The sequence below is a fragment of the Panthera uncia genome (genome assembly GCF_023721935.1).
Source record: "Panthera uncia isolate 11264 chromosome C1 unlocalized genomic scaffold, Puncia_PCG_1.0 HiC_scaffold_3, whole genome shotgun sequence".
NCBI lineage: Eukaryota > Metazoa > Chordata > Mammalia > Carnivora > Felidae > Panthera > Panthera uncia.
In genome coordinates, this window is record NW_026057584.1 from 53,404,344 (window position 1) to 53,413,220 (window position 8,877).

The window sequence follows — 8,877 nt, forward strand, 5'->3', positions numbered from 1 at the left end:
AGACTTTTAAACTTTAAACAACTTGATAGTTATGGCATATGAATTACAGTCTCATAACCAAAGTCATTTTCCATCTGTAATTATTACAGTGGCTGCCATTCATTGAGTGCTTGCCCCGTGCCAAGCGTTTTACCAAGGATTTTAATATATTTATCTCTAAAGTTCGAACCAAATCTATAACATATTGGTGCCAGCTTCCCTTTGCAAATGAAGAAATTGAAATGCAGAGCCATGATTTGAACAAATTGTGACTCTAAAGCACATCCCTTTTCATTAACAATAGCACTAGTACAGTAGCTCCCAACAGATGAACAAATACTGTCACCAGTCCTTGTGCTATCATGCATGCAGCGTTTTTAATCTTCACATCAACCCAGTGAGGTAGTAGGGTTGTTAGCACCACTCTATGGATGAGAGTCAGAGACATGAAGGCACCCTGTTGGCCACACAGCTAGTACTCTTGAGAGTCACACGTGAACCCAGGTCTGTTGGACTCCAGATGCGTTCTCTTAATGACTGACCTGTACTCCAAAGATGTCTGCTTTATAATATTATATACGAGGGACAGAGTGGTGTTATTAATATAGTAGCTTGTTAGTTATTAATTTCTAGGATAACTCTGTGTGGGTGGAGGCAGGTATTTCTAAGAGTTGAGACCCAACGTGACAGGACCTGCTGTGATATGGGTTGCAGCAGGTACAGGTCAGCTGGTGAATGCTAGGGTGGGGCAACATACTCCATGCCAGCATTTTGAAATAGAGAAATTTGGGGTTCATGAGTGAGTCAAGACAATGACAAACAGCAACTGACCCTGTGAAACAGAAACCAAAGAATAGATTACAATACACAGGTCCCTCCACTTGATGTTTACTAGTTAGCCCATTTCTTGAACAGCAATCCAATAATAATCATCATGTCTCAGGGGAGTCTCCCCTATAGTTCAGGTCATTTCCTTCATGACTGGCTGTATGACTGTGATAGTTTTTTTTTAATATTATTTATTTATTTTCATCTAAATGTTTTTAAAGTCTCGTATAGTTAACATACAGTTTTATATTAGTTTCAGGTGTACAATATAGTGATTCCACAATTCTATATATTCTGTGCTCATCAAGATAAGTGTACTCTTTATTTTGTGTGTACATATATTTGTGTATATGTGTGTGTATGTGTGTGTGTGTACACACACTTCATCTTCTTTATTCATTTATTTCTTCATGGACACTTGGGATGCTTCCATAATTTGGCTATTGTAAATAATGCTGCAATAAATACAGCGGTGCAAATACCTTTTTGAATCAGTGTTTTCATATTATTTGGGTAAATACCCAGTAGTTGACTGTGATAGTTGTATGGAAGACGAGTCCTGATACTGAAATTAGTCTATAAATTCTGAAATGAATAAAATATGGAGATGTATTGATAAAACAATACAAGTGTTGGCTTAACTAGTCAGTTGCCTCATGAGAGAATTAGAAAAAACAAAAAGTAGTTGTCAGAAGCCCACTCATGAACTGTTACATAGACTTCAGGTAATTTTCTAAGGTGTATATTTTTAAATAAAATTTTAGTTCTGTTAGATGAAAACCATCAACTTTTAGCAGATTAAGATAATTTTTAATGTTTAAATATAATATTTGTTGGGTGATTTCTACGATGATTTCATGGAGTGTTTTAGGGGAAGGCAAGTTTAGGGGTCTGTGGTTTTGGGATCAAGGAAAGTTGTCATAAATCATACAGTTAAAACATTGACCTCTCTCCCAGCCTATCATTCACCTTCCTTACCTTCTGTTTCTCCTACTGTCAAATTTTACCCTGAAGAAGTTAAGACTCAGAGACACAAGTGTATAAAAGAGCACTTAATAAGACCCAAATCCTGAGGCCAGTTTCTTCCCCCAGGCCAATTTCTAATGTAAATCCTTCCTTTTCCAGGTTTTGGTGTCTTTTTTTTTTTTTTTTTTTTAATTTCTATCTCATCTGAGGCATTGTGCCAAGCACTCAGAGTATACAGACCATGAAGTACTCCAGAAGCTCACAGGCAATTTTCTCTTGAAAAGTGGCTCCCAATGCAAACTGGTGCAGCTGCTGTGAACAGTGTGGAGGTTCCTCAAAAAGTTAAAAACAGAACTACCCTACAATCCAGCAATCGCACTACTAGGCATTTACCCAGAGAATGCAGAAACACTAATTCAAAGGATTACATGCACCAGAGTGTTTACAGCAGCATTATCTACAATAGCCAAATTATGGAAAGAGCCAAAGTGTCCATCAACTGATGAACAGATAAAGAAGATATGGGAGATAGACATAGACATAGACATAGATATAGATATAGATATAGATTAGATATATAGATATATGATGGAATATTTTTCAGCCATAAAAAGAATGAAATATTGCCATTTGTGATGACATTGGTGGAGCTAGAGAGTATTGTGCTAAGCAAAATAAGTCAAAGACAAATATATGATTTCATTCATATGTGGAATTTAAGAAACAAAACAAATGAGCAAAGGGAAAAAAAGAGAGCAGCAATCCAAAAAACAGACTTTTAACTATAGAGAACAAACTGAGGGTTGCTGGAAGGGAGGTGGGAAGAGGGGTGGGTGAAATAGGTGATGGGAACTGAGGAGTGAACTTGTGATGAGCACCAGGTGTTGTATGGAAGTGTTGAATCACTACGTCGTATACCTGAAACTAATACTACACTGTATGTCAACTGGAATTTAAATAAAAACTTAAAAGAAAAGTGGTTCCAACACCATACCTCACTGATACTGTGGCTGCTGGTGAAAAATTCAGATCCTCCTCCTGGAGGAGGCTAGTGGAAACCAGGAGGAGATCCTCCTCCAGGAGGAAGCCTGTGGAAACCAAACCTCAGTACCTGGGCAGGTACAGGGAGGCCTGTCTTCCTAGAGCCATTGAGGGGAACCCCAACATGAACAGAACTGATGGTAACATGATGAGATGATAGGAGCAGTGGTGCAGAAAGGGAAGGGAATGTGAAGAAGGGCTGGCCTCGACTCCTTTCTGATTATTAGAAGGCTGCAAGGCACAGCCTCCTGCTGGCCTTTGATGCCAACTAAAGTAGAACATTATACATGCTGATGCTGTGTGTGGTTCATCCTATTTATCTACTTTTGGTTTGGAATCTACTAACGCCTTCTGGGCTGGCTAAGTTGGTAGAGCATCTGACTCTTGATCCCATGGTTGGGAATCTACTAGACCTATTTCTTGCTAAATATAGTTTGCTATTGAAAAACATGTAATGTTTAGCATCAGAGGATGAAATTAAGTGTTAGCTCTATATAGGCTAAGCCTAGCACTTTAAATTGACTCATTTGTAGGTAGTATAAAATGGTGCTGTCCATACAGTCAAGATGATTGCAGTTACTACGCTCGCATTATATAGTCCATGAATGCGTACTGACTTCCATTTCTCCTTTTGCAAGATTATATAACATTGCACTCTTAATTAGGAGGGTGATGATGCTGATACCAAGGAATTCAATGCAATGAACTTTTTATTATTAGAGATAAAAATTAATCCTCAATTCCTTTGGCCTTTTAATTGTTTAACTGTGGAATCAGTCAAATGTGGAGGCTGAAGAAGCACCGAGGGATAATGTAATTGCAACTCTTCAAACAATTGTATCTGTCTGGAGAATGAAGATTGATGATCTGGAAAATAGATCTCATTGTTTCAGTAGTAGAATTATGGGTTTTGCCAGTGGCTATTAAGAGAGATTCTCTGGGAAACTTTTTACCAAAAGAAAAAAAAAATGATACTTGTGAGATGAAGGAAATTTAATTCAGACACTTTTCATTAAGAAAGGCCAGAAACTCCAATTCCCAAGTTCATAGTTGACGAGAGGCCCCAGAGCAGTAATTATCCATTTTTCAAGTTTCCTGATAGAAAGCCCTTCAATTAGATATAGACAAGGGGAAAATTATGGTAAAAGGAAGGGTAGTTTGTCCTTTCTAAAGAGCACTAGGAAAATAGAGACTATATAACAATGTTAAGAGATAATTATATTAAATGAGTTAAGCACTTTGAATTATCTTAAAAGATGTTAAATTACTTTCGGTATTGCTATTTCACTTAAAGTGCGTAAAATTTTAACTCTGAAAATAAACTTGCATTCAGTATTCATTTATGTTCCCTAAATTCTCAGAAAGGATGGGTTGCCTTGGGCATCCTTGGATATCCCTTGGGGAAATAGGTTATTCTGTGGATGAACTAGGTAGTGTTTTTTGTTCAAAGTGCCAGTGAATATTTGAAATGTTGATTCAGTATATTTGTCATGCTGTTAGAAAGATTGATTAGTTGTCTCACTTGTTGATTCTAATGTTACTTGACAAGCATCATTTGCATGGCCATTTGTGTTTTCTACCTTCCTTATTCATATATGAGGTAGAAATGGGTGTAAATGATTGACTTGATAGGAGGCTATGGGCTATCATGGATTAATATAAGTCAGAGGAAATGCCTCCCTCTTTGTTCAACCACATAATGGTAGTTCATGAATATTTTATTTTACCATTTTAAAGTGGAGGAAGCTTAGAAGGTGAGTTGAAGTGACCTCAGTCCCTTTCATTTTATTTATAATGTAGTGTTTCTTGTTACTTGCTGCTAAGCAGAGAGTGAAGATGTAACTGTTTACCTCAACAGGGTAAATGGAAGCAGCTCTACAGCCATGGTCCACCACCAAGCTGAACTCTGAGTATGTATCTGTCCAGGAATTACTTCTAATCTGAGCACAGAGATGATACAGAACATATATTTAGAATGAAATAGTCACTGGCCTTTTGCATGATTTTATTTTATTAATGGAGACTTCTACTAGCAGGCAGTAAATGTAGAAGGGAGGTTTTAGAAACCGAGAACTTGAGAAACACATTATATGTGCTTATTATTATTTTTAGGTTGGAAGGGCTGTGTTTTAGAAATGTGAAAAAGTTCTTCTTTCTTATATCTATAACATTTTTTAAAAGAAATACTACTTTATTTTAAAGTTTTTTTTTATTCACAAACATTTCATTTATATCCCTAAAAGATAAGGGATTTTTAAAATACATAAACACAATACCATGATGCCTGAAAAAGTGAAGAATCCCCTTAAAATGTTCCAATATGCAGTCAGTATTCAAATCTCCCATAAGCAAACTTGTACATTTTTTTTCAAATCAGGATCCCGTCTATAACATTTCTTATTTTAAAGCTAAAAATAAGACAGTGTTGTATGAGAATAGCACTAAAGGATGATGAAGTTGGGGAAACAAGAGGATTGAAAACAGATAAAAACAAACAAACAAAACTTAGGCCTTGACACGGTTTGTTCAGGATGTTCAAGATAAAGTAGCCACATTTTTAAAAGAGATGAACATTAATGTTCTCTAATGGTAAAGTAATAAATGTGGTTTCTTTGTAAACCATTTCAAAATTAAAGACATGAAAAGACAAGGAGAAATTAACCCCAACAGCTGCTGCCACCATGCTTCTCTACCAGTCACAGGTAGCCCAACTGGTGCCCCCCATCTTAATTCTGTGTGTGGCTGTGGAGGACATTTTTGTAAAGCAAAAATGTGATGCTTTTATACCTACCATCTGGAAGGTACTTTTTGTCCCACTTAATTATTTGTCATTATTTGTTTGCACTGTAAGTCATTAAAAGACATTCAAGGGGTGTGGGTGGCTCAGTTAGTTGAGCGCTTGAGCGTCCGACTTCAGCTTAGGTCATGATCTCCCAGTTCATGGGTTTGAACGCCACGTTAGGCTCTGTGGTGACAGCTCAGAGCCTGGATCCTGCTTCAGATTCTGTGTCTCCCTCCCTCTCTCTCTCTCTCTCTCTCTGTCTCTCTCTGCCCCTCCCCTGCTTGCGCTCTTTCTGTCTCTCAAAAATAAATTAATGCTAAAAAAAAATTTTTTTAAGACATTCAAAAAGAAAGAATGAGAGAGAAGGAAGCTGAGATTCTGTATACAGCCTGCTTTTCCACCAACAAGATGCTCCCCACTACAGTGGGGATGACTGTCCTTCCTGATTAGGATCTTTTAGCCTACAGTATAAGAATATGAATTGTTTTAGCCTACAGCGTAGGAATATGATCTCAGCTATGAACTTCCAAGATCCAAAATATTGATTCTACCTCATTGGGCAGTGGAGTTAATAACAGTAATGATACAAAAAAATAAGTAATAGGATTGGGGACCTCTACCAAATAGGGGGAAGGGTAGTGTTTGCTTCTCGCGTTGAGGAGGAATAAAAATTCAGTGAAATTATCACAAACCCGAGGGTTAAGAAGGTTATATATCTGTGCCATATATCAGTCTAAAGTCTAGTGAATAGATCTCTTCAGAGTTAAACCACAGTGAGAAGGCACAAAGCCTTCAGGCTTTTAGGAAACTATTCTGAGATTTGGAATCAGAACATAAGGCATCAGAAGTAAGATATCAAAGAGCTCACTTTTTAAAATAAAAGGGGGTTACTTTGTAGTTACAACAAGAACAGTAGGAAATAGAAAGAAACCCAGAGAAGGACACATAGATCCAGCAAATCATGTCAGTTCTGCACATGGAGATGGGAGCCAGGGGGTAGCATCAAGTAAAATGGGCAGGAATTCAAAAATTGTGTTCTGAACTTGCTTAAAGGGAGTAGGGTCACAAAAGGGGGAAGAGGGTGGGGAAATGGATACTGTAATAAGTAGAGTCAGGTCCTGCTGATGCAGGAAAAATGTGTCAGAAAGAACTGTTCTGCTGTCATTTAAGTATTAAAAGTCACAGGAGCCTTGGCATAATGTCTTCCTCCGTTTGACTCTGTCACATGCATATATATCCTTTCATAGCATCACAGGTGAAAGGTGACTAGTTGAGGACAGCATTTGAATATTACTGCTTTGTCTGGCCAGATACTGTCTTATAACAGTTCATGTACAGTCCTATTTTAATGGCTCCAAAGTGAATATGAATATGCCATGGGTATTTAATAATTTTTTATTATTTGACATTTATACTACAGTAAGGTTTTTGCTAATATAAATTATGCTACATCAAATAACCTCGTAGGCAAGTCTTTGTGTGTCATTAGTTGTTTCCTTTGAGTAATTGCTGTAACTTGAGTACAGAGGCTTAGAAATTGCCCATTTCAGACTGTCGCTACTGCTCGCCAAACTTCCTTCCATAGAGTTTGTACCAGTGCACACAACCATCAACCGTGAAACATCAACCATTTCCCACATTCAAGGATGAGACTCCTAGCACATCATCATTTTATAAACCTCTGAATTGTGTTTTTCTAATAGTGCAGATGATGTCAATTAAGTCATAGGAACTCTTCTTCCTGGTACTCATTGAGATCAAAGGTGTGCAATTTTAAAATACCCTGGTGGAAGTTAGAGGAAAACACAGAATATAGTGATCCAGAGTGCCTGGGTGGCTCAGTTGGTTGAGCATCTGACTTCAGCTCAGGTCATGATCTCATGGTTCATGAATACAAGCCCCATGTCTGGCTCTGTGCTGACAGCTCAGAGCCTGGAGCCTCCTTCAGATTCTGTGTCTCCCTCTCTCTCTCTGCCCCTCCCTGACTCACGCTCTGTCTCTTTCTTTCTCTCTCTAAAAAATAAACATTAAATTTTTTTTAAAAAAAGAATATGGTGATCAAAGAATATTTAAGCTATACAGAGTGATCATACTCATTATTTTATTAGCCAGGTGTTCTAATCTATTTCTCTAACCACAGTCTAACATATTTCTATCTTTAATCCTTCTAATTGTATAATCACTCAAAAGGAAACTAATAATTCTTTCTTTCTCAAAAACTAGAAAAGTCAGGTAAAGAACATAAGAATATAAGGTCCCTGAACAACTCAGTAATATTACTATAGTTTTAAAAGAGAATCCAGGGGTGTCTGCGTGGCTCAGTCAGTTAGGCGTCCGACTTCGGTTCAGGTCATGATCTCACAGCTCATGAGTTCGAGCCCCATGTCGGGTTCTGTGCTGACAGCTCAGAGCCTGAAGCCTGCTTCTCATTCTGTGTCTCCCTCTCTCTCTGCTCCTCCCCTGCTTGTGCTCTTTCTCTGTCTCTCAAAAATGAATAAATGTAAAAAAAAAATTTTTTTAAGAGAATCCGAAACAGAATCCACATTTGAAATTTATTGCTATATTTAAGAAGGTATGACAAACTGTTTGCACATATTACTTGATATGGAAAAAATATATTAAAAAGTAGAAAATGCTGTCCTCTGTTATTGACCTAAATAAATGCATTATTTTTTTAAGTTTATTTATTTATTGTAAGACAGAGAGACAGAATCTGAAACAGGCTCCCAGCTCTGAGCTGTTAGCACAGAGCCCAATGCGGGGTTCAAACCCACAAACTGAAATCATGACCTGAGCCAAAGTTGGACGTTTAACCAATGAGACACTGAGATGCCCTATAAGTTTTTTAAAATTTCATTTTCTACCTGTTTTATAGACATTGAATTGATATTATTGATTGACTTTTTATTTAGCATTCTTGTTAAATTGACTTTATATGTTTAATTATTTATCTGAAATCCTTGAGATTTTTATACACACACAAATCTCATCATTAGCTAATAATTACACAGCTTCATTTCTTTCTTCCTGTTCTTAAAATGTTTTTTCTTTTCCTTATCACATTAGCTAGAAACTTCAATATGGTATCAATTAGAAGTATAAAGTACATTTTTGTCTCACTGTCAATCTCAGAGAGAATTTTTTCAATATTTAATCTTTATGGTATCTGCTTTAGGAATTTTGTAGATAACCTTTTTTCCCCACCTTTTTTGAGGTATAGAGGTATTTGGCAAATAAAAATTATGTATATTTAAGGTATACAATCTAATGGTTTGATATAC

At 36.9% G+C, this 8,877-nt stretch overlaps 1 protein-coding gene across 4 annotated transcripts in view; it reads left to right on the forward strand.

The window, feature by feature from the left end:
• The window catches only part of ZNF385B (zinc finger protein 385B), a 317,841-nt gene that overhangs the window by 77,397 nt on the left and 231,567 nt on the right, over positions 1–8,877 (forward strand). The window contains exon 2 of one of the 4 annotated variants that reach the window (XM_049615423.1): positions 4,673–4,724. The exons of the other annotated variants lie outside the window; for them this stretch is intronic. The gene's annotated coding sequence lies outside the window, so the exon portion shown is untranslated. The remainder of the gene's footprint in view (positions 1–4,672; positions 4,725–8,877) is intronic. 4 annotated transcript variants of the gene reach the window in all.